The following is a 25,721-nucleotide window of genomic DNA, read 5'->3' on the forward strand; positions in this document are numbered from 1 at the left end:
TTTTGAGGAAATTTGAAAGAGAGACAATTATTCCCAAAGGAACTGTCATGCTATAAGAAGTTTGTGATCCCAGCCCCGAAACCTTAATGGTATAGCTCTGACATTAGCCTGGATGCTACTTTATAGCCTCACGGTCCATCTTTGGATTTTTTGCAGGAATATAAATGGCAAGTTATTACATGAATGTTACTTGCAGAACTTGAACTGACGAGTATATTAGACACATATATCAGGAGTTCAGGAACTCACAGTAGGGTTGGCTGAAGGAGGTGAGCTGGAAAGAGAGAACCCATGGTAAATTAGGAAGACAGGTGAAGGTTAAAGGGAACCAGGATAGAGGCGTCTGCCACTATCTGAATATAATTATGTCTTTTTTTGAGCAAAATTCCACTGATAGGTCCTGCTTCCCCAGGAGCTGGACTTCTCAGGCAAGTAAGCTTAGAAGTCATTTGGGAAGAAATATTTCCTTCCTCTGACATGAGCAGCTAGGTGGAAAAGATGAACAGACATTTGCTTTTGGGAGCAAGAGGTGCTGAGCCATCTCCCGGAGATGATGATGTATTGTATACACACATAAAATCACTGTGGCTACTTACTATTTCCAGGGGTTCAGAATACACAGTCTTTTATCTCCAAATGTCTGGTTTTCAATCTGGCTATATCTTGAAATCTGTTTTAAATACAACCAGGAAGGTTTTGGTCAAGCATGCAGTGACTCACCTTGAAGCACAACAGAATGCCAGGAGAACAGCCTGACCTTTGCAATAAAACTAATTTGATGCTTACAATTTAACTCAGAGTCTGTAGCCTTTATACATATGACAGAGTCACAATACAGTTTAGTAGGGATTATGAAATTCCACTTATGCTCATCAAAGGGGAGAATTGAGGTCGATGTATTTCAGGACACCGGCGAATTGGCCAAACCATGTGGGAAAAGAAAGGAAGATAGCCTTCCAGGAATAAAGTGAAAGGGGCTATAACTGATGCACAGTAGGCACTCAGTGAGAACTGGTTCAGTGAATAAGGCAAAGAGTAAGCTAAATCTGATGTCTAACACATAGGGAGCCCCTTCCCGACCACTCACTGGTGCAATGTCAATGCCTAAGAGCTTCTCACACAGGGAAGCCATTTGGCAAGTGCCAGAGACCCCATGGTAAGGCTGGAAGGTGAGTGGATTAGGGATGGTACAAAACATGCCATCCTGCATTCCCCTTCCCATTCCAGCAGGTGGTAGGAAGTCTGGGGCAGAAGACTGCTAATCATAAATGAAGAAAGCCAAATGGATACCAGTAAATTAAGAAGGATGCATCCTCCTCCAAGATGGCTACGAGAACCTCAAGCCAGAAGACTCTGTTGGGTTTCCAGAAAGCCTCTGCAATACTCGTACTAAGTCCAAAATTACCCAGGAAGAATCAGTGTTCTAGTCACTGCACTTTAACAAGTGTGTTATACACAAAGGCCTGTTTGAAGTGGGAAATCTTGGTTGGTTTTATTTAGGCAATATAATAATGTAACTTTCTGAATCTGATGCGTTTTATTTGAACATTCATTATAAATGATTCATCTCTGCTCTTCTTTCTTTACCAATGATATTTGCATTCTATTAGCAAAGATAATTTCATAGAGGATAATAAGGGAGTCAAAATTATCCAATTTGTTTCCATCATAGGAGCAAAAGGAATCCTTCAATGGTCAGTTTTGTATCGTTCTACTGATTTTAATAAGTTTTTCTTTAATACTAATTTAATATCACAGAGATAATCTGGTTTTGTCTAAGTGAACCCCTTCTTATATTTTTCTCACAGGAACTGAAACATTTCCAGTTCTCTAGGGGTTCTCTTGTACCATGGAAAATATACTGAGACTGTACCTTTCTAAGAGATACTTAGCGCTAATGTGATTCTCTAAATGGCTATCAGCATTTTACTTTATATGAATAGTTAACTGGGTGCCTGCGATGTTTTCACTGCTTGATTGTAAGAATTTTGACGGCAGGGATGGTACTTACCCATTATATATTGTTAACTTACCCCAGGACACAGACTAGTGGCTGAACAAATAGCTAGTATAGTGCTATCAATTTTTACTTTCTTCAATCCGCTGACAGCATTGTAATGCCTGCCAATAATTGTGGTTCATACTATTTGTTGTTGCTGTTGTTTTTTAAGTAGAAATGCTTTCCCCAACTTTTATAAACATTTCCCCAAGTTAATCTTGCTAATATTTTCCATATTAATTTCTTCTTTCACTAACTGTACTTAGCCTATGCAAGAGCAATAGACTCCATTAGGGGTCCTCTGGTAAGCTGATTGGTTGTATCTACAAAAATGACCTCTGCTTATGGGAGTAAGATCAGAGCAACCAGGAATAATATTTAAAATATTCAAACACCAGTATGGCATGAGCTTCCAAATAGAATTGAACACTAAACTTAAGCACTGGAGCAGGGCCTGGGAGACCCCATTGTGGTGCTAGACATCAATCCATTATTGCTAGACTATGGGGAAACCTGGAGGATACCAGGAGGATCAGGGTGCCCTGGGTAACAGGTAGTCACTTAGGGGGATCTGGGCAGTGATTATGTATTGGTCAGAGTTGCCAGTGATCATTTAGGGGGCTCCTGGAAGTACCTATTTACGAACTGGTATAGAAGTTTTTTAATATTTTAAAACTGATATGGCCATCCAGTGTACACTGGCGGAAGATAGGTCGGGGACCTATCTTCACCTGAACATGCAGCATAAGTAAACAGATACTCCTACCTATGGCTGTAGTCTCTTGAAGTAATCTGTCTTAATGTTCAATGAAACCTTTGTGATCAAAGTTATTCCTTATATTAAACCCAAATGTAAAAACCCTTTCCTACAGAAATATGAATCTACTCTTATTCTGTCCCCCCCCCCTCAGGGGCTGATACGCTAATCACTTTTTATCTGTTAAATGTGTTTTTTTCTTTAAAGAAATTATTATTTAAAATTGCCTCTCAGTGCTGTTTTCAGCCAAATAACAACAACAAAAAAATCTTAACATCTACAGTTTTTCCAATCCATGCAACAAAAGGTGAGTCAGGTAGAGGTAGTTGGGAAGAAGAGATATATGGAAGATACCGAGTAGCTGTCCTTGCTGTCTCCTGCTTGAGTAAATAAAGCAAAAATTAAAAGAAAAAAATGGCAGCGGCTGGACAACAGGGAGCTCTCCCTGCAAACCATTAGAAGCAGTGAAAATAAAAGTGCCATGTTTTTGTGCCCTTTAAAAACCCTTTGTTATCCTAGTCCGGGTCTCTAGGTGGTATATCTACTCCACCTCAACACACAGTAGCTGCTTAAGTACCTCGCTCTCACCTATCCCCACCTGCACATGTCCACTCACTGGGGCTGTGTCACAATGAGTAGCAACTGCTTCTCTACTGGGGGCACTGGCTGAATTCCAAGGCCTTGGTTTGGGTAAGCTTGTCTTTGCCATTTATTGTTAATTTTACTTTGTAAGAATGCTAGTGAAATTGCTGAGAAAGTTGGATGGGACATGTTGGAAATCAGCAAGGTGACTAATTTCTGTTTCTGGAGGTGATGGTTGCAGCTATACTAGCTATTGTAAGTAGATACTAGTCGTAAAGTTCCTTAGGTATATACTGGGTAAAAGGGTGAGTCAGAATCATAATTACTGCCTGGAGGGAAAGTCTAAGCAACGATATTGGGCATGAGGTGTTCAGCATAACCTAGAGCTGGGGAGTCAAACCTGAGTTTCTCTCTTAGTAATAACATCAAATAAGTAGGAATAAATAAAATAATACAGACAACAATAATAAAATTAAAACATAGGAATTCTCACAAATGTATGTCAAAAGGAAAGCTCAGGAGCATCATGGATACCTTACTTTCCGGGACACCTCTCAGGTTGCAAGCTGCACGGACAAAGGAACTTGGAGTACACACGAATGAACAGTTTCAAATGGCATATCACATAGTAGCTCCGAGGCAGAGGACTTGCTACAGTATTTATTTGTGAGTTCCAAGGAAATATCCCAGGAACAGGCCCTTTACTCCTCATCAACTGTAATATAAGGAGATCTCCAACAATGCAAAGCCCTTTCCTTTATGTATAGAATTTCACTGTGAAGCAGAGGCTCCTTGGGTAGGGTCAATGCCTATTGGATGTACACTGAAACTAATGATTGGGTGTCCACAGCATAGTAGAACGCTGACAAGCATGCCCAGTGGGATAAACTAATTGGATAATTACAGATTTCTCCAATTTTCACTCCTACCCCTCCCTGCCTCCTAAGTCACATGCGCTTCAAACACAAAGGTTAAGATATATTACCCAGAGATTTCACTTATGCAATAGTCTAACCAAATATTTACATGTTAATATAAATGGCTCCTTGTGAAGCACCTGAAGTTTTTTGTTTGTTTGTTTGTTTGTTTTTTCAGTAAAGGAGGAGTTTGTACGTGTCATTTGGTCTGCACCTGCCAGGGATACATTGCACTGACATGCGAAAAACATGCTCTTTTCAACAAGATTTAGTCTCATTTCCCTTTTCTTCCCACGCTTTCTCTCTCTAATGACTGGAAGTAGAATGAAACTTCGATTTTAGGATGATTTAGAGGTCTGTGAGTTGGCTCTTTCTTCCCTTGGTATGTGGCCAACTTCAAAGAAGCAATTGTATAACTATTAAGGAAACCAGTTATTTGCCAAGGGACCTTTTGTCAGAAACCAGAATGAATAAATAAGGCCTTCTGTGTCCATCTGAAGAGGGTCTCTGGGCTGAGAGGAAAGTGTGGCTGGTGGTCTATGATTGCTCACTGGAGCATCAGGCAGTCAACTGCTCAAGAATATTGGAATCTAGAGGCTAGGGTGGGTGTGAGGGAAGACAAAGGAAATAGGACAGTAAACAAATTAACAGATGGAAAATATATAGCACACTACCTCATGGGTGTGCCTAATGGGCACATCTTTATGTATAGCTACCACTTACTGGGTGCCTTCTCTGTCTAAATTACTGCAATAAGCATTTTGTATGGCTTTTATCCTTACAAAAACCTTATGATACAGGTATTATTATGATTCTAATTTTATGGAGGAGCAAACTGAGTCTTGTAAGTTCAAAGGCTTTGCAACTAGTAAAAGATGGGCCAAAATTTGAAGTCTTGTAAATTCAAAGGCTTCACAACTAGGAAAAGATGGGCCCAGATTTGAACTCAGGTTTCTTTCTTTATACCATAGGTGTCAGGCATTATGTTTGGTACATTACTTATGCATAATCCTCACAACACTCTTGAGTTGCAGGTTATCTCCATTTACAGTTGAAGAAATGGTGGTTCAAAGAAGTTTAGCAACTTGCCCAAGATCACACAGGCAGTAAGTGGCAGAGTGAAGTTTCTAATCCAAGCCTGACTCCAAAGCCCATGCTCTTAACTACTAAACTCTGCCACTTCTATTGCAATCTATGTTAGACATTCGTTAAATATTGTCCCCATCCCAACTGGTACAGTGGAGGTAGGTGGAGGACACATTGTTGAAGGTAACCTGAACTTGGTAGTGAGGGAAGGAGAGGTTGAGTAGTGAAGCTGTAGATAAAGCTTCTATTTTCCCCTGGGGCAGGTATACACAGGATGTGAGGAGGGGCCATGAAAGACTTAGGGAGACAAAGGGTAACTGATTTCTATCCCCTCATGCCCATATTATAAGATGAAGAGAGACCTCATAGAACATGAGCTGGGGCTAGGAGCTAACACTATTAGACAGTTACTATTACCTAAGCGGGGTTGGTTGCCTCTTAGCTCCAAATTCACCATGTTGCTTGCTCTGTGAAAAGCATTCTTGGTCCTTTAAATATTTTACCTTTACCAGCCGGCACAGTGTTAAGCTTTGTCAGTAGGAGCACAAGAGAGAGATTTCAGGAATAAGAGGCTTTTCTTTCTGGTTCTGGTGTGCTTGCCTTTGGCAGACTCCTACAGTGCCAGCACCCACCTACCCCTGTGCCTACCGTGTTTCCCTGAAAATAAGACCTAGTTGGACAATCAGTTCTAATACGTCTTTTGGAGCAAAAATTAATATAAGACCCGGTTTTATTTTACTATAGGACCCGGTTAATATAATAATAAATACTGGGTTGTATAAATACCAGGTCGTATATAATAAATACCTGAAATCCTATAGCTCGGGGGGTCCAAAGGGGAAGTGGATATTTGTGATGATAGCCTTATTTTCTCTTTAAGAAAATGACAAATATTGAACTCAAAATCTCTATGAGTGCCCACAGAACCCTCCTTCAAAGTTCAAGGTTATGTTCCCTCAATTGCTAGAGATAAAATATTTTCCTTGTTTTTTTCACCTGGATTTCCTGTGGACACGTTATAGAAATTTTCAGACACCTTAAAATGTCATGAATTCTGGAAAAACTTCTGAGGTGTTTGGAGTTGTTGTGTCAGGATGTTTTCCAAGTGCCACAAAGAGGAATAGTTTTCACTAGTGATGAAACACCATCATAATTTTTATATTACTCGTGGATTTGTGCAGCTGAGTTCTTTTTGAATTTAAATAAAACACTTTCCAAAGCACGTGCTGGTAATTAACTACTACCTTTTCACTTTTGCTCTCTTTATGTCTTCAGGCTTCCTTACCCCTCCAACCACCTCAAACTATAAAACTGCTTCCCAAAAGCTCAATGAATGCAAAATGGAAGGTAACCAGTTAAGTAGGAGAGAAGAAGGACACATAAATCTCAAGGTCTGACAATCAACTAAAATGCTCCCTATACATGATACAAGGTCATCTTTGGAGAATTTAGGAAGCAGTGGCCCAGATCAAATTCAGGGACACTAAAAGCATCATAGTTAATCCGCCAGTCTTCTCAATTGCTAGGAAGTTTCCAGTATACATTTCCCATATCTTAGAGCCCTCACAGCAATAACAACTGTATTTGTAGCCATAGCAGCTTATAATAAAGGGCATTTAGCCAGAGCTGCCTATAATATCAATGGTCTTCAAGAGGCTTCCAGGTGGTCCTCAGGATCATCAGGGCACCACGTGTTCGTGTTTGGGTGAAGATCCCAATCAGCATGAGTGAAAGAGAGAAGTTTGAGCCATTTTACACAGTGTGATTCTTTTTCTAGAAAACTAAGGAATTGGAGTTTCAGAAAATCAGTCCAACCACAGTCTCTGCTTCCCTTCCTGTGTTTTCTCCTTCCAATCTTGGCACTGGCCCAAGTCCCTGCTAACATTCACTAGCATTCCTTCTTTCCCTCTGTCCTCCACATATATACACCCATATACACGCAGAGGGATCACATATCCAAGAATAGAATGGGAAAGGGAGCATAGCCTTAGAGCAGTTTGATGGTTTATACTGTAGTAGCTGGTGGGGACAGATGGACTAGATAACATGTAGGGTTTGCTGCCTCAGTTAGAACTTCTTCTTGAAGAATCAGAAAGCCATTGATATCAACCAGGAGTTGCTGTAAACCAGTGCTGACTTGCCTTCACTTTCAAACAGGAATCAGTCCTCTGCTGCTGCCATCATAACCATGATAGATTAGAGCACTGTCTTTTACCCAGGGGCGTTGGATGGTCTGGCACATGAAGAACTGGTTTTGAGAGGAGTAACCTAGTATTTAAGATGGACTCTAGGATTAATACCTGGTTTTGACTCCCAGATTCACCACTAACTATGAATAAGGTAATTAACTTCTTTGAGTCAGTTTTCCCATCTGCAAAATGGTGGTAATAGTATGCGTATTAGGGGATGTTGTGAGGAATATATATAATAAGGTGTGTAAAGTTTTTGGCACACTTAGCTACTATTATTTCTATAGTATTATTTACTAAAAAGCACATTGCCATAACATCCTTGGTTGCCTTGCTCTCTTTGCCAGTTTTAGAGGTGTATATGGAGGACATGTTGCCAGGAGTAAAAAGATGTGAACACACAGATATTCACAATTGATTTTTTACATTGGTGCAAAATCAATTCAATGATTTTCAAAAAATGCTGCTGGAGCAATTGGACATCTGTAGGGAGAAAAAAAGGTAAAAAAGAAAAGAGAAATGAACTAAGTCATGTACCTTGTAAAAAATTAACTCAAGATAAAACCCAGACTTAAATGTTAGATGTAAAACTTTACGAAAAAAATAGGGGAGAAAAATCTTTGGGATCTAATGATAGGCAGTTCTAAGATTTGACACCAAAATTAAGACTCATAAAGGGAAAAACTAATAAACTAAATTTCATCAAAATTAAAAACTTTTGATCTGTGAAAGATCCTATTAAGAGGATGAAAATAAATGCTACAGTGGTAGAAAATATTTGCAAATCATATATTTGACAAAGGATTAGTAGAAAGTCTAAAGAACTCTGAAAACTCAATAGAAAAAACAAACAAAATAATTAAATTAGAAATTGGGCAAAAGATGGGAACAGACATTTCACCAAAGAGGATACATAAATAACAAATTTGCACGTGAAGAGATGTTCAACATCATTGACCATTAGGGAAATGCAAATTAAAACCACAGTGAGAGATCACTACACACCTGTCAGAATGGCTAAAATTAAAAAAAAAAAAAATAAAAACATCAAATGCTGGTGAGGATGTGAGGAGACTGAATTACTCACACATTGCTGATGGAAACGTTAAATGGTACAGTCACTTTGGAAAAGTTTGGCTATTTCTTTAAAAAGTTAAACATGCAACCACCAAATGACCCAATAATTGTACTCTAAACATTTATTCCCAAAGGAATGAAGACTTACGTTCACACAAAAAAACACGTACAAAATAAATAAATAAATAAATAAATAAATAAATAAATAAATGTTTGTTGCAAAAAACACGTACATAAATGTGTATAGTAGCTTCATTCATAATAGTTGGCTATTGGAAAAAACACACAATGGAATACTACAAAATCAGCTACTGATACACACAAGTATCTGAATAAATCTGAAAGGAATTATGCTGAGTGAAAGGGAGGGCGGTGGTAGATGAGGGTAAAGGGGATCAAATACAAAAACATATGGTGATGGAAAGAGAAATGACTCTGGGTGTTGAACACACAATGTGATACATATATATATGATGTATTAAAGAATTGTACACCAGAAATCTATGTAACATGGCTAACAATTGTCACCCCAATAAACTTTAATTAAAAGAAAAAAAGAGGGACTTCCGGAAAAATGGCGGAGTGAGGTGAGCCTCTGTAAAGCTCCCCTGGAATTTACAAAGAATAGAACAACAAAAACTCCACAAAGGATTCCCTGCACAGCAGACAGGCAAGACGAAGAGGCCCACTACCGACTGAAATCACCTACAGGTGGGAGATTCGCGCGAGTGGAGGGAGGCGGAAAGGGAGAAGTGCGGAGGCCAGGCAGCGAGGGCGCAGACCTCGCTCAGTGCGCCGAGCTCGCTGCTTCCCGGAACTACCGCAGCTGCGGTGAGGAGAACTCGGACTGCTAGGGCTCCGCCAGGGCTCCACAGGGCTGAGGGACAGCATATAACACGGCTGAACCCAACGCTCACGGCAGAGACCTCGGAGAAAAGACTGAGGGAAAAAGGCTGAAAGCGGTGGTTTAAGCCCGCACTGCCGAGCAGAGAAGCGGAGCCTTAGGCACTGAGACTAGCCGCCCCTCCTCCCTCCCAGAACTCGCCCCGCCCCCACCTGCCCGGTGCTAGAAGCGAAACAGTAGCAGTGTCAGGTCAAAACAACAGAAAATTTGCTATTTTGAGAACTGTGGACTCAGACACAAATTCACAGCCCAACTAGTTCCGGCAAAGGGGAGAGAGCTGTGGAAGCAGGACCGGATGTGGTGGTGGTCCCGCCATTGCTCTGGGCCACCTCTCACAACTCACCACGCCCCTGACCCCACCTATCTGGGCGGATCCCTGCAGGAGTAAACAGAACTGCTGAAACATACGGGCTCTGAATCAGGAGCTGGAAGAGCTTTGGAACATCAAAAGCTCTCCGCATACCCACCGGGACACTGTGCCCTGTGACCTAGACGAACTATTAACAGAGGAGAAGCCCGTCTCCCAGGGAATCCCCCCATTGTGTGAGAAGTTGGAATAGTGCAGAGAAAACATAGCACTACTGTGTGGGAGAAGGAAAATAAGTTGCAGTTGGAGAAATAATAAAACATTCTACCAACAAGTACTGGCAAACAAAAGAAAGACCTCTTCTATCAACCTGTTGCAGAAGTCACTCCTGTAGATGTCTAGGAAGAGAAATAGTAAACCAGTAATGCCATGAATAACCAAGGCAACAAGATAGCTCAGAAAGAAAGTGAAAAATCTCCAGAGAAGGCACTTAAAGATACAGAAATATGTGACTTAAATGACAGAGAATTCAAGATTGCAGTTCTGAAAAAACTCAACGAGATACAAGAAAACACAGATAGGCAGTTAAATGAACTCAGAAACTCAATCAAAGAACAGCATGAGCATTTTACGAAAGAGATTGAAATTTTAAAAAGAACCAAATAGAATTTCTGGAGATTAAGAACTCAATAGAAGAAATTAAGAATGAAATAACCAGCTTAGGTAGTAGAGTTGACCAGATGGAGGAAAGAATCAGTGACATCGAAGATAGAAACCTGGAAATGACACAGATAGAAGAAGAAAGAGACTTGAGACTTAAAAGAAATGAAAGAACTCTACAAGAACTTTCTGACTCCATCAGAAAGAGCAATATAAGAATAATGGGCATACCAGAAGGAGAAGAAAGAGAGAAGGGAACAGAGAATATATTCAAACAAATTGTCGATGAGAACTTCCCAAATTTGTGGACAGAACTGGACCCTCGAATCCAAGAAGCAAATAGAACACCTAGTTACCTCAATCCCAACAGGCCTTCTCCAAGGCACATTGTATTGAAGCTGTCTAAAATCAACGACAAAGAAAGAATCCTCAAGGCAGCCAGGGAAAAGAAGGCGGTAACTTACAAAGGAAAGCCCATTAGATTATCATCAGATTTTTCAGCAGAAACTCTACAAGCCAGGAGGAGTGGAACCAAATATTCAAACTATTGAAAGAGAGAAATCATGAGCCAAGAATAATATATCCAGCAAAGATATCCTTTAGATATGAAGGAGGAATAAAGACCTTTCCAGACATACAGAAGCTGAGGAATTTTCTAATACACGACCTGCACTACAAGAAATACTAAAGGAGGCTATTCGACCACCATCAACAGGGACAATTTGTGGCAACCAAAACTCAAAAAGGGGAGAGTAAAGGCCTGAACGGAATATGGGAATGGAGAAAGTAAGCGTGCTGAAGAAAATGGAATACTCTAAATATCAAACTTTCTTTTACATAAACTTAAGGGTAACCACTCAAAATAAATCCAGAATTGAAATATATACTGAAATAAAAGAAGAAACAGAGGAAACATCATAGAATACCACCACACAGAAATAATAGACAACAACAAAAGGCAAAGAAACAATGGAGACACAGCCTTACCAGAAAACTAAAGATAGAATGACAGGAAATCCTCACATATCAATAATCACCCTAAATGTAAATGGACTGAACTCACCAATAAAAAGGCACAGAGTAGCAGATTGGATCAAAAAACTAAACCCAACCATATGCTGTCTCCACGAGACACTTCTCAGCTACAAGGACAAGCATAGACTCAAAGTGAAAGGGTGGAAATTGACACTCCAAGCAAATGGTACCCAGAGAAAATCAGGTGTAGCCATAACGATATCAGATGAAACAGACTTCAAGGTGAAAAAGATAACAAGAGACAAAGATGGACATTTCATAATGGTGAAGGGGACTGTACAACAAGAAGACATAACAGTCATCAATATTTATCCCCCCAATCAGGGAGCACCGAAATATACCAAGCAACTACTATCAGAACTAAAGGGAGAAATTGACCAAAACACAATTATACTAGGGGACTTAAATACATCATTCACAGCTATGGATAGATCATCCAAACAGAAAATAAATAATGAAATAGTAGCCCTAAATGACACATTAGATGAAATGGACATAATTGACATTTATAGAGCACTTCATCCTAAAACATCAGACTATACATTCTTTTCTAGTGTACATGGAACATTTTCAAATATAGACCATATATTGGGACATAAAATCAGTCTCAACAAATTTAAGAAGATTGAAATCATACCATGCATATTCTCTGATCACAAGGCTTTGAAATTGGATATCAACTGTAAAAAGAAAGCGGGAAAAAACACAAATACATGGAGATTAAACAACATACTTTTAAAGAAGGACTGGGTCAAAGAAGAAATTAGAGGAGAGATCAAAAGATACATAGAAACAAATGACAATGAAAATACATCCTACCAAAATTTTTGGGATGCAGCGAAAGCAGTTTTAAGAGGAAATTTATCTCATTACAGGCCTATCTCAAGAAACAAGAAAACTCCCAAATAAATAACCTCATGTTACACCTTAAAGAACTAGAAAAAGAAGAACAAGTAAAACCCAAGGTCAGCAGAAGAAAGGAAATAACAAAAATTAGAGCAGAACTAAATGAAATAGAGAACAAAAGACAATAGAAAAAATTAATGTGACAAAGAGCTGGTTCTTTGAAAAGATTAACAAAATTGACAAACCCTTGGCTAGACTTACTAAGATAAAAGAGAAGACACTGATTAACAAAATCAGAAAGCGTAAAAGGGAAGTTATCACGGACACCACAGAAATACAAAGGATCATCCAAGAATACTATGAAGGACTATATGCCACCAAATTCAACAACCTAGAAGAAATGGACAAGTTCTTAGAAACATATAGCCTTCAAGGCTGAACCATGAAGAACTGGAAAATCTAAACAGACCGATCACCAATGTGAAATTGAATCAGTCATCCAAAACCTTCCCAAAAGCAAAAGTCCGGGACCAGATGGCTTCACTAGTGAATTCTACCAAACCTTCAAAGAGGATCTAATACCAATTCTGCACAAACTCTTCCAAAAATTGAAGAAGAGACAGTACTCCCTAACTCATTTTATGAGGCCAACATTACCCTGATACCAAAACCTGGTAAGGACAGCACAAAAAAGAAAACTACAGACCAATATCTCTAATGAATACCGATGCAAAAATCCTAAATAAAATTCTAGCAAATCGAATACAACAATGCATTAAAAAGATTATTCATCACGACCAAGTGGGGTTCATCCCGGGGCACAAGGATGGTTCAACATATAAATCCATCAATGTGATACATCACATAAACAAAATAAAGGACAAAAATCATATGATTATATCAATTGATGCAGAAAAAGCATTTGACAAGATACAACATCCATTTATGATTAAAACACTTAATAAAATGGGTATAGAAGGAAAATACCTTAACATAATAAAGGCCATATATGACAAGCCCTCTGCTAATCTCATAATTAATGGAGAAAAACTGAAGCCCTTTGCTCTACGTTCAGGAACACGACAGGGATGTCCCCTATCACCTCTGCTTTTCAACATAGTGTTGGAAGTCCTTGCCAGAGCAATCAGGCAAGAGAAAGAAATAAAAGGCATCAAATTGGGAATGAAGAAGTTAAATTATCACTCTTTGCAGATGACATGATGCTATATATAGAAAACCCTAAAGACTCCACCAAAAAGCTATTAGAAACAATCAACGAATACAGTAAAGTTGCGGCTACAAAATCAACGCACAAAAGTCCATTGCCTTCCTATATACTAACAATGAAATCTCAGAAAAAGAAATACAAAAAACAATTCCTTTTGCAATTGCAGCAAAAGAATAAAATACCTAGGAATAAACTTAACCAAGGATGTGAAAGACCTATATGCTGAAAACTATAAGACATTTTTGAAAGAAATTGAAGAAGACACAAAGAAATGGAAAGACATTCCGTGCTCATGGATTGGAAGAATCAACATAGTTAAAATGGCCATATTACCCAAAGCAATATACAGATTCAATGCAATCCCCATCAAAATCCCAATGGCATATTTTAAAGAAATAGAACAAAAATCATCAGATTTGTTTGGAACCACAAAAGACCCCGAATAGCCAAAGCAATCTTAAGAAAAAAGAACAATAATGGAGGTATCACACTTCCTGACTTTGGCTTGTACTACAGGGCTACAATAATCAAAACAGCATGGTATTGGCAGAAAAACAGACACATAGACCAATGGAATAGAATTGAGAACCCAGAAATAAAACCACATAAATATGGACAGATAATTTTTGACAAAGAAGCTAAAAACATACAATGGAGCAAAGACAGCCTCTTCAATAAATGGTGCTGGGAGAATTGGATAGCCACGTGCAAAAGAATGAAACTGGACTGCTATTTGTCACCATGTACCAAAGTTAATTCAAAATGGATCAAAGACTTAAGCATAAGACCTGACACAATAAACTGCATAGTAGAAAACATAGGTACTAAACTTATGGACCTTGGGTTCAAAGAGCATTTATGAACTTGACTCCAAAGGCAATGGAAGTAAAAGCTAAAATAAAGCGAATGGGACTATATGAAACTTAAAAGCTTCTGCACAGCAAAAGAAACCATTGACAAAATAAAGAGGCCACCAACTGAATGGGAGAAGATTTTTGCAAACAGTGCCTCCGATAAGGGGCTAGTATCCAGAATATACAAGGAACTCATGCAACTCAACAACAAAAACACAAACAACCCAATTGAAAAATGGGCAGAGGACTTGAAGAGACATTTCTCCAAAGAGGACATACAAATGGCAAATAGACATATGAAAAAATGCTCAACATCACTAATCATCAGAGAAATGCAAATCAAAACCACAATGAGATATCACCTCACCCCAGTCAGAATGACTATCATCAACAAGACAAATAGTAACAAGTGTTGGAGAGGCTGTGGAGAAAAAGGAACCCTCATACACTGTTGGTGGGAATGCAGACTGGTGCAGCCGTTATGGAAGGCAGTGTGGAGGTTCCTCAAAGAATTACGAATAGAATTGCCATATGACCCAGCAATCCCTCTCCTGGGTATCTACCCAAAAATCTGAAAACATTTAGAGATAAAGACACGTGTGCTCCAATGTTCATTGCAGCTTTGTTTACGGTGGCCAAGACATGGAAACAACCAAAATGTCCTTCGATAGATGAATGGATAAAGAAGTTGTGGTATATATACACAATGGAATACTATTCGCAGTGAGAAAAGATGATATAGGAACATTTGTGACAACATGGATGGATCTTGAGAGAGTAATGCTGAGCGAAACAAGTCAGACAGAAAAAGCAGAGAACCATGTGATTTCACTGATATGTGGTATATAAACCAAAAACAACAAAAGAACAAGACAAACAAATGAGAAACAGAAACTCATAGACACAGACAATAGTTTAGTGGTTGCCAGAGGGTAAGGGGGTGGGGGTGGGAGATGAGGTAAGGGGATCGAATATATGGTGATGGAAGAACTGATTCTGGGTGATGAACACACAATGGGATTTATAGATGATGTAATACAGAATTGTACACCTGAAATCTATGTAATTTTACTAACAATTGTCACCCCAATAAATTTAATTTAAAAAAAAAAAAAGAAAAAAAAGAAAAAAGCCAATTCAGAAAGGTTGCGTACTGTGTATTTATATAACATTACTGAAATGTCCAAATCATGGAAATGGAGAACATATTTGTGGCTAGTGTAAGGCAGAAGGGAGGCAGGGCAACAACAGGGATACTTCTGGTGATTAACTATTCTGCGTCTTGACTATACCAATGTCAGTATCCTGGTGTTTCTATTGTACGAGGTCTAACAATTACATTTGCGAACTCATCCCAGAAAAAGTGCTACATATTTCATTGCTGAATATCACTATGGTCACCTTTGAAGTACTCCCCTTGGGAAGATATGCACCACACCAGTGCTTAGTGGCCCCTTCAAAGCAAGTTTGGAACTCTTTTTCTGTAATGGCCATTAGCGCTGTCATCGTATTACCCTTGGTGTCCTGAGGTCATCAGAATGTCTTCCTTTCAATATTTCCTTTGTCTTTGGGTAAAGAAAGAAGTAATTGGGGGCCAGATCAGGTGAGAAGGGAGGCTGTTCCAATACAGTTATTTGTTTACTGGCTAAAAACTCCCACACAGACAGTGCTGTGTGAGCTGGTTCATTGTTGTGATACAAAAGCTCCTTCGGGACCATTTTTGCACACACCTTTTTCATGCCAAGATTTTCAGTTAAGATTTTCCTGTTTCTCTATTGATGTTTACTTAGTTAAGTTAGTCCAAGTTTATCCCCATAAACTTGGACTAACATGTCCCTGATTTCACTTCCACTCTGCTATGCTTCTCACAGTCAGCCAATGATTTTGAGGCACAATTTGACGAATTTTTGCAATGTTTTCCTCAGTTCTGCTCATTACTGGCCACTTGATCTCTCTTCATCAGTGACGCGTTCTCTCCCCTCAGAAAAACGTTTAATCCATTTGTACACTGTCGTTTTCTTCATGGCATTATCCCCATAAACTTGGACTAAGATGTCCCTGATTTCACTTCCACTCTTGCCAAGTTTAACAAGAAATTTAATGTTTGTTCATTGCTCTAATTCAAGGTCAGGCATTCTCGCGTCGGCACACAAAAATACGCAACAATAATGAACACCACTCAGCAAGACACCACCACATGTCAACAGGAACTCAGCTGTGAGACACTGATATACCAAGGCTATGCAACCTTACCAAGCTGTTTGTACAGTGCTGCCAATGTAACTGCATGGTGGCAAGTTCACAAACTTAATTGTCAGACCTCATACTACAATGTTGCAAGATGTTACTGAATGAAGAATATATGGATTCTCTATTATTTCTTACAATTACATGTGAGTCTTTAATTATCTCAAAATTTAAAAACAAGATTTAAAAAAAGAAAAGAAAAAAAGATATGGATAGAAGAAGCAGAGTCGAAACAGGCCTCACTCTTTCCATTACAGTTCAGATATGTGTCCCAGATCATAGCATGGTTTCCAATTTGGCAGGCTAATCCAGTGTACTGCAGAGATCCAGTTCACCTACAGAGATAGCACTTGCTGCTTTCACCGGAATATTAGTTATTGCTCTTACAAATTGGGAAACTGGGAGGCATATGACACAATTAATGAAGGTTAAGAAGCTCTGGATTAGAGTCAGAACTAGTAAAGTTGCTGAAAGTCCTCCAGGCAGCTCTGTTGCTGGCACCCAGGCTGCTACTGAAGAAGCCTTCTTGAGCTCACTTCAGCACAGGGGATCTCAGAGGAAATAAAACAGTAGTACCTCGGTTTTTGAACGTTTCCATTGATGAACATTTCGGTTTATGAATGCCGTAAACCTGGAAGTAAATGCTATGGTTTTCGAACACGCCTCGGAAGTCGAACATGTCACGCAGTATCTGACAAGTGCAAGATCCTGAGGCCTAGCTGTCGGCTGTTTTCAAACGTTTCGGAAGTTGAATGGTCTTCCAGAATGGATTACATTCGAAAACCGAGGTACCACTGTATTCTTTTGCTTGGCCTCTGAAGAAGAGAGACAAGGGAGAGCAGTGATAGGATGGCTCTCTTCTTGAAGACAGTGTGGAGAAGGAAAAGAGAGCCTGAGAGTGGCGCGTAGGGGAGAAAAGACTGAAGATCACAGGCTTGACAAGGAAGAAGGCATACATTTCTCTGTCTCCATGTGTTCGGGTAATTGGGCTTTTCTTTACCTATCATGGATGTCATGCAGTACATCAGGCAATTTGGAAGAAACGTTTTGGGTAAAGACCGAGTGTTGACATCCCATTTTTAAAGGTTAACTGTTTATATGCGAATGATTGTGCAGAATATTAAAGATGAGTCTGTTTTTCCATCTGGATGATGAATCACTACAGGGAGAATGCATTTCTACCATTGGCTGAGTATTTTCAAACAGAAACACTAGGTCTTTCTTGCTGTTCTCTTCTGTGATGTCATTATTCAATGTGATTAACACTGATTTTTAGGCCTCCCCATGTACTGGCTTTCTATTTACCAAATCCACTGAAAAATGCCCAGCCCGGTGGTCTACCTATAATCAGCAGAGTTCCTCAGGATCAGATGAATATCCAATGTGTCTGAATTAAGAAATTTTAAGGTGAAGTGAGAGCCCCACTCATGTGTACACCTGATGCAGCAATTACGCTGTGGCTGTCTCACAGGAGCAGTACAGCGATAACTCTCACTCTGTATCCCATCTTGCCTAATGCTCCAGAGGCAGAGAGGAGTTTCTTGGGTTTCCAAATGCATTTTGTGTTCAGCCCATTTCTACAGGACATAGTACCTTCCTGCTTTTCCCACCTTCTTTTCTGACTGCCAACTCTATTATCTCCATCAGAAATTTGATCCTGCTAGAAGTGCTATAGGTTTTTTTGTTTGTTTGTTTGTTTTTTAATAGAGCCTTCCAGTTTCCTTTGGGCCATTATGTTTTCCTGAAGCAATGTTTCACTGTCAGTCATTAACATTCAATGTCACTAGAAGCTTTCACAAAAACCTATTGATATGCACATGCTTTAGGTGACAAAGCTGTTATTTACTATCGGGTGGGTACATTAATTCAACCTACCCATGAGAGAAGGTGACTTTCTAGTCCCTCTGGCTCTGTGTCCACATTAATATAACTGAACCCTGTTGCCACGTATGAAAACATCTGTTTGTCCTAGAAGAGAGGGTTGTAGGATTTTTTCTTTTCTTTTGGGCATCATCAAAATAACTGATGATTTCTAAAAAATTGGAAAAAATATTTAAAATATAAGTGTGAAAAGATGTGCATATGAGGAATGTCTGTTATGGCACTGCTATAAGAAGAAAATAAACTAGGGACAACCCAACTGTCCAATAATAGAAAATTGGTTAAATAAATTAAATGATATATTTATATAATAGAATACTTTGTAGGCAGTAGGAATGATGATGTAGATCTGTTTACTGACATGACATGGAAAAATGCCAAGATACATTAATTAGTGAAAAAATCAGGCTGAAAATTAGTGTAGTAAAAAAAAAAAAAAAAGAATGTTATTGGTGAACAAAGAGTTCTTCCGAACTAAGGAATAAGAGGAATGCATGGGACCATTTGCATTGAATAAAGTTTAGCGAGCATGTCCTTTTAAATAAAGTGAGACAGAATAAATATGTTAAAAAAAATAGTACAGTCATCTCCCCTTATCTGTGGAGTATATGTTCCAAAATGCCCAGTGGATGACTGAAACAGATGTGAATATAGTACCAAACGCTCTACATACTATGTTTTTTCCTAGACAGGCATACTTCTGATAGTTTAATTTACAAATTAAGCACAGTAAGAGATTAACAACAATAACTAATAATATAGAACAATTATAATGATATGCTGTAATAAGTTATGTGAAAGGGGTCTCTCTCTTCAAAGGATCTTATTGTAGTGTACTCACCCTTTTCTTCTTGTGATGACGTGAGATGATACAATGCTGAAATGATGAAGTGAGGTGAATGACTTAGGCATTGTGAGGCAGCATGAGGCTACTATATGAGTTACTTGGACACAAGCACTGTGATACAGTGACAGTCAATCTGATAACTGAGATGGCTACTAAATGACTACTGATGGGTAGCATATACAGCATGAACATGCTGAACAAAAAGATGGTTCATGACTTGGATGGGAGAGAGTGGGAGGGCAGCATCCAACTACTCAGAACAGCATGCAATTTAAAAATTAGGAACAGTTTATTTCTGGAATTTTCCATTTAACATTTTTGGACCGTGGTGACCACAGGCAACTGAAACCACAGAAAACAAAACTGCAGATAAGGGGGTACTACTGTATATACAATATTATTCAGTTATTTTCATTTGAAAAAATAGACGCACTGGCCAAAAAGCCAGAAAAGGTATACACCAAAATGTTAATAGATGTTCTCTCTGGGTGTTGTGATTGTGAATGATTTTCACATCTTTCTGTACATCTTTCTTTAAAAGCTGTCTGAATTTTTAAAAACCATGCACAGCAAAATTATTTTGTTAAGAAATACTATGGAATGTGTATTTGCATGTATATGAATAAGTATACAACATTAAAGTTTATTATGTTAAAAGACAGGAAATTATAGCAGTAATGATCTTCCAAATGTTATTAGAACCTTTTCCAGAAATACTCTCTATGTCATCTTGTATTATATAATGGTCTATTTTAACGGAATAAACCAAAACTACAGATTAAAAAAAAAAAAAAAGAAATACTATGGGATTGTAGCTATACAACTAACAAGTTACTTTGACTTGAAATTGAAATCCATTCAACTCCTAGTTTTTAATCTAGAGCAAAGGTTGGCAAACTTTTTTTGTAAAGGGCCAGATTGTAAATATTTCAGGCTTTGTGGATCATGTAGCCTCTGTCATAACTACTCCATTTTGCCCCTGTAGTGCAAAAGGACCTAAAGACAATATGTAAACAACTGGAATGGCTATGTTCCAATACAACTTTATTTATCGAAACAAGCAGTAGTCTGGATTTCACCCACAGATTGCAGTTTACTGAACCCTGCTCTAAAATACTAAATAGAGGAGACCAAAGTCCCATGGTGCATTGAAAATTAATCTGGTTTCCTCTGTTCTCCTAGGTCAATGCAGGTTATATTACTAGTTTCTGCTCTCCAAAGATGAGGCCAAAATGGCTTGGAGACATCACTGGAAGTTTTTTTCCTACTTGGTTTGAAAATTTTCCTACTCCATACTTAGGCCATGCTTTATTTAGGGCCACCCTGCCCACCAAAGTGAACCCTAGATGCCATGGTTACAGAAACCTGCTAAGCAACTCAAAAGGGTTGAAGAATTTACAACCACCAGCTGAGTGACTGTAGCTAGAACTAGAAAGTTCAAAATAATTAGTGCTTCCTATAGCTCACCAGTATTAACACACCCCATAAACCAGTTTTCTGAGGAAATGGACTATAATAGTCTGTCCACAGGAAAGCTTTTAAGGAGTCTTAAAATGTTCAATAACAGCCTAATTTAGGACTTTAAAAGATTTACGTAGCTGAGGCAAAATACACATGAGGAAAACCAGGAAGTTTTAGTGAAGATGATCAGGTACTCCTAGTCACAGACAGCACCCTCATTCCCAGAAGAGCAATAGAACCAGGTTAACTGTATGGATTTAGTTCATGCATTTGCCTTGGCCTTAAGTTACAATCAGTGTTGTGGTTTCTTAATGCAGTTTATTTGGCATAGCCAATCTGCACAAAGTATTTTCTACCTCTTTTCTCTTCAAAGTAAGGAAAAATTCTCTCTCTCTCTCTCTCTCTCTCTCTCTCTCTCTCTCTCTCTCTCTCTCTCTCACACACACACACGCACCTGAAATGCTTCCAAATTACATAGCTTCCAGATCACACAATCCTTCTATCTAAAATATTATTCAATTACATTTAATGGTGGCCACTCAAAACAAAGGAAGTCACCTACGAATAGAATGTATTAGGTATAGGATCCAGGGAACCAGAGGCAGATGCTCTGGATTCTGGGTTACAGCAGAGCTATATGTCCTGACTTTCTAATCTCGGAAAATCTGACATATACCATAACACCAAAAATGTACTGATAAACTCTCAGGAGTTGGAGGCAGCCCAGAGCACTTATGGAGAAGCCCAGCACAATAGGACATCCAGAAAAGAGGGAAGTTGACTAAGGTGGGTAAAGAGAAAGGGAAACAGGAAAACGTATTCAAGAGAATGAAAATAATTCAATAGTGTTTCAAAGGTTCAAGAGGGTGTTGGGGTTTGAGTAAAGGGGCTGGTTGAGGTAAGTGTGATCTAAAGGTGAAAAGGAGGACCAGAGAGGGAATACACACATGTTGCTAGCACTGTGGTTTCTATTTGACAGAGGCATGGTAAGTGATTTATTCAAGTCCCCATCAGTTATCTTGAACTGTCAATTCACTCAGTTTCTACTCTGATGTTATATCCCACCATGCCACCCAGCTGCTCATGAAGCTAGTGCCTGTTCATTTTCCTAAAGATTTAAACACCTTAGAAATACTGTGTAGTATGTAGGTGTGAAATGATTGCTTGACTCTATGGAGAGGGCAGACATTTTAAGGTTTGCAAACTGATTGCTTTAAAACCTGTAAGTGCCTGATTCTAAATAAATGGGGATGGGACATACAGCTGTTCCCGGCTAGTGGATTAGAGGCAGCTTTTCCAATTTAGAGAATGACACTAAAATACCTATCACTACTTAAAAAGTTTCAAATTTGTAACTTAAATGAACTGATGCAGAGGAAAATACAGTGAACAAGAAGTAGGGAGCCTTGAGGAAACCCGGCTTCCAGTGTCAGCTCTGTAACGGATTTTATTGCATGATCTTGACTAAGTCACTTCCTCTCTCTGGCTGTTAGTGTCTTCATCTGTGAGATGAGGAGGTTGGACTCCATAATTTCTAAAGGATCTTTATCCTCTCACATTTTATGACTCTGTGATTCCTGGTGGGTTTTCTCTCCTGACATTTATTTGCAAGGGCCATTCTGCCACCACACAATTTGTTTTCGGTAAATCGCAGATGGTCTTAAATAAAATCTCCCCCTTTAAGAGGGGAAAAGAACAGGATGTTTATGCTGAAATGGCTCATGTCAGGTATGACCTTTTTAATTCTGATCAGCTCTCTAGTGGTTCATTAACTCACCCCTTGGGCAACACAGCAAGCAAGTATTATTACAAAAGGCCCCAACTGTGCAGCCAGAGAGTGCTGCCCTATTACCTAGTGAAAACAAAGTGGTTTCTTCTTCGTGCCCACACTGGTCAATTTTTAGATCAGGAACATATGATTCTATCACTGAAAGAATCCTAGCCAACTCACAGAAACCCTGTGCCAAGTCTAACACTTGCTTTGAGGACTAAGCTGAAATCCTTTCCACAGGAAGCGATGGAATTACTTCTACATAATTGATAAGTGTGGCTCTCTTTTCTAGATAATTTAAAATGCTTAGAAAACATGATAGTAATCATTATATAATAGCCCAGTTTTGCATAGCACTTTATATTTTACAACACATGTCAATAAATGTATTTTCTCACTTATATTTTCTTAATAATCCACTAAGGTGAGGGAAATAGGTATTATCCCCATTTACCAAGTAAGGAAACTAGGGCTCAGAGAGGTTAAGGACTTGTCTGAGATCTCATAGCAAGTAGCAGAGCCAAGTGTACAACTCTCACATCTTGACTGGTTCAGCTAATTCCCCAATACAATTCGTCAACTGTCCAGTTATACTAATTGTTAGGTGTTGTCAGGAGTGGAAATTAAAGATTAGAGGTTTTAGCACTGTGTCTAAATATTGCAAAGTAATTTTACACTCATTTAAAGACTTCTGACATAGGTTTAATTTCGCGTAATGGGATCAGTGACGAGGAGAACTCTCTGAAAAAATACATATTTGTGGGGACAGAGCCCCAGAGAGTAGTTTACAGGTTCTCGGCCTCACGTGAGGGGGTGCTGGCTCGGGTGGTGAATGGCCGTCGGCTGTGGCTGATTGGCCGTCGGCTGTGGCCGGTTAGCCAACTGGCCGCTGGTATAACTGCTGCAGCTACGAAGGATAGCCGAGGATTGCCGAGGAGCCGGGCAGAGCCAAGCAGAGCCGAGCAGAGCCGAGCAGAGCCGAGCAGAGCCGAGCAGAGTCGAGCAGAGTCGAGAGAGTGGAGGAGAGTCGTCGGTCGGTCGGTTAGTGGAAAGGCGGATGGCAGGTCACGCGTCCGGTGGGCCCAGCCTCCAGTGAGACCGCGGTGGTATGACTCCCCTACCTATGGTTCCGTGGGTGTTCCTTTTCGGCCTCACCATATCCTGCGTACTTGTGTGGGGAGCGGGAGCAGAGACCCCGCAGGCCGCCCCGCCTGAAAGATGGCACGGCGAGAACGCCTCCGCGCATGACAAATGGCGCAGCGAGCAGGGTCTCCCGCACGACAATATTACACAGTTAATTTAATTGATTATTGTATTTCTAGTAGATTCAAAGCAAATATATATTGAACATCTATGTAACTGACCTGCACATGGTGATATGGAGATATACAAAAATATAGAACATGATTGCTCACTTTAAGGAGATTCATAATCACTAAATAGTGTATAATAAACAGCTAAACATTGCAGTCACAACAATAAGTGCTATAGGGACATAAGAGAAGGGAGAACTCAGTGAAGAATATTTTCATGGAAGAAATGGAATTAAACATTTAAAGAATGAACAGAATTTTATTGGCAGAGAGGAGGAAGAGGATGATTCCCAGTTAAAGGGTGAGTGAAGGGTATGGGAAGAGAATAGCATGAGCTAAACCAAAGGGGAGGCATACATAAGATTGGACATCTGTGAGGATACTGATCTGAGTGGAGAGCAGTGGGGGAGTGTCTGGTAAAGCCACAGTTCATCCTAAGTGTTCAGGCAGAGGGTTGCTTTCATAGCATCCTATTCACTCATGAATTAAAATGGCATCGAAGGTAGACATAAAGAGTTTTTAAGAGCTTGGCTCCAGAGTCAGACAGACCGGGTTTTGAGTACCAGGTTTATTACTTACTTGCTGTATTTATTATCTTGAGTTAATTAATTAACCTCTTGAGGCTTAGTTTCCCTCTTTGTAAAATGGGGCTGTAATGTGGAGCCTAATGCCCATTAGCTACTGAGCAAAGCGCTGGCACATTATAAACAGTCATTAAATGGAAACTATAATAAAAGTAATCCATTGAATAAGACTGTTTTTATACCTTCATTAAGTTTTTCATATGGATAAACTAAAAAGTAAAACGTATTTTTGGTTCAAACACTTGTTTTAATTTTTATTCAAATTTTGATTAAAAAACATGATGACCACAGTAGTGGGGACAGAGTGAAAGGTGCTGTGCTTTTTTTAGTTTTTTTTTTATTAAATTTATTGAGGTGACAATTGTTAGTAAAATTACATAGATTTCAGGTGCACAATTCTGTATTACATCATCTATAAATCCCATTGTGTGTTCATCACCCAGAGTCAGTTCTCCTTCCATCACCATATATTCGATCCCCCTTACCCTCATCTCCCACCCCCCACCCCCCGCCCCCTTACCCTCTGGCAACCACTAAACTGTTTTGAATAGGAAAGTTAAGATCAGATCCTGTAAGATCTTTATAGTTGATGTGAGTAGATTGCCCAGTGGGGAATACATATGCGATATGACTAAGGAGAAGGAGCCAGAGGAATCAGCTCAAGGGTACATAGCAAACTGCTGGCAAAAGTGTCCCAAGCTTGCAAACTGTTTATCCTTACTTTCATTTGCTCATCCACTTGACACTCTTGCCTCCTCTCACTTTCTAAGGAGCATTTCTTAAAGTTACGGCATGCTGGGCACATTTTCCTTCCCTCATATACTTTCTGATGAATAGAAATTTTGGATCAGCATTTTGTCCTGGAGGCCCTGGGTATAATAACTTTCTAATAAGAGGCTAGGGACATCTAAGAAAAGGGTCAGATTCACAGAGGAGTAGTCTGAGAACCTCGAAGGAAGTTAACCCCTGGCTTAAGTGAAGGAGGAGGAAATAACAGGTGCCAACAATGGTAAGTAACGGAATCCCAAGAAAGAGCAACTGTTATCTGAGCCTAGAACAGGGGTGTCCAAACTTTTTTCAACGTTTTTCACCAAGGGCCATATGCGGTAAAATACACAGACAGCCGGGCCACTTACTCGAGGTGAAGTATGTATTGCCTCACCTGGTTTATTTAAG

The 25,721-nt window shown here is 39.3% G+C and overlaps 1 protein-coding gene across 21 annotated transcripts in view; it reads right to left on the bottom strand.

Moving 5' to 3' along the window:
- ENOX2 (ecto-NOX disulfide-thiol exchanger 2) overlaps positions 1-25,721 on the bottom strand; it is a 432,409-nt gene that overhangs the window by 192,237 nt on the left and 214,451 nt on the right. The window contains exon 4 of one of the 21 annotated variants that reach the window (XM_074323650.1): positions 597-670. The exons of the other annotated variants lie outside the window; for them this stretch is intronic. The gene's annotated coding sequence lies outside the window, so the exon portion shown is untranslated. The remainder of the gene's footprint in view (positions 1-596; positions 671-25,721) is intronic. 21 annotated transcript variants of the gene reach the window in all.

The sequence above is a fragment of the Rhinolophus sinicus genome, chromosome X (assembly GCF_036562045.2).
Source record: "Rhinolophus sinicus isolate RSC01 chromosome X, ASM3656204v1, whole genome shotgun sequence".
Taxonomy (NCBI): domain Eukaryota; kingdom Metazoa; phylum Chordata; class Mammalia; order Chiroptera; family Rhinolophidae; genus Rhinolophus; species Rhinolophus sinicus.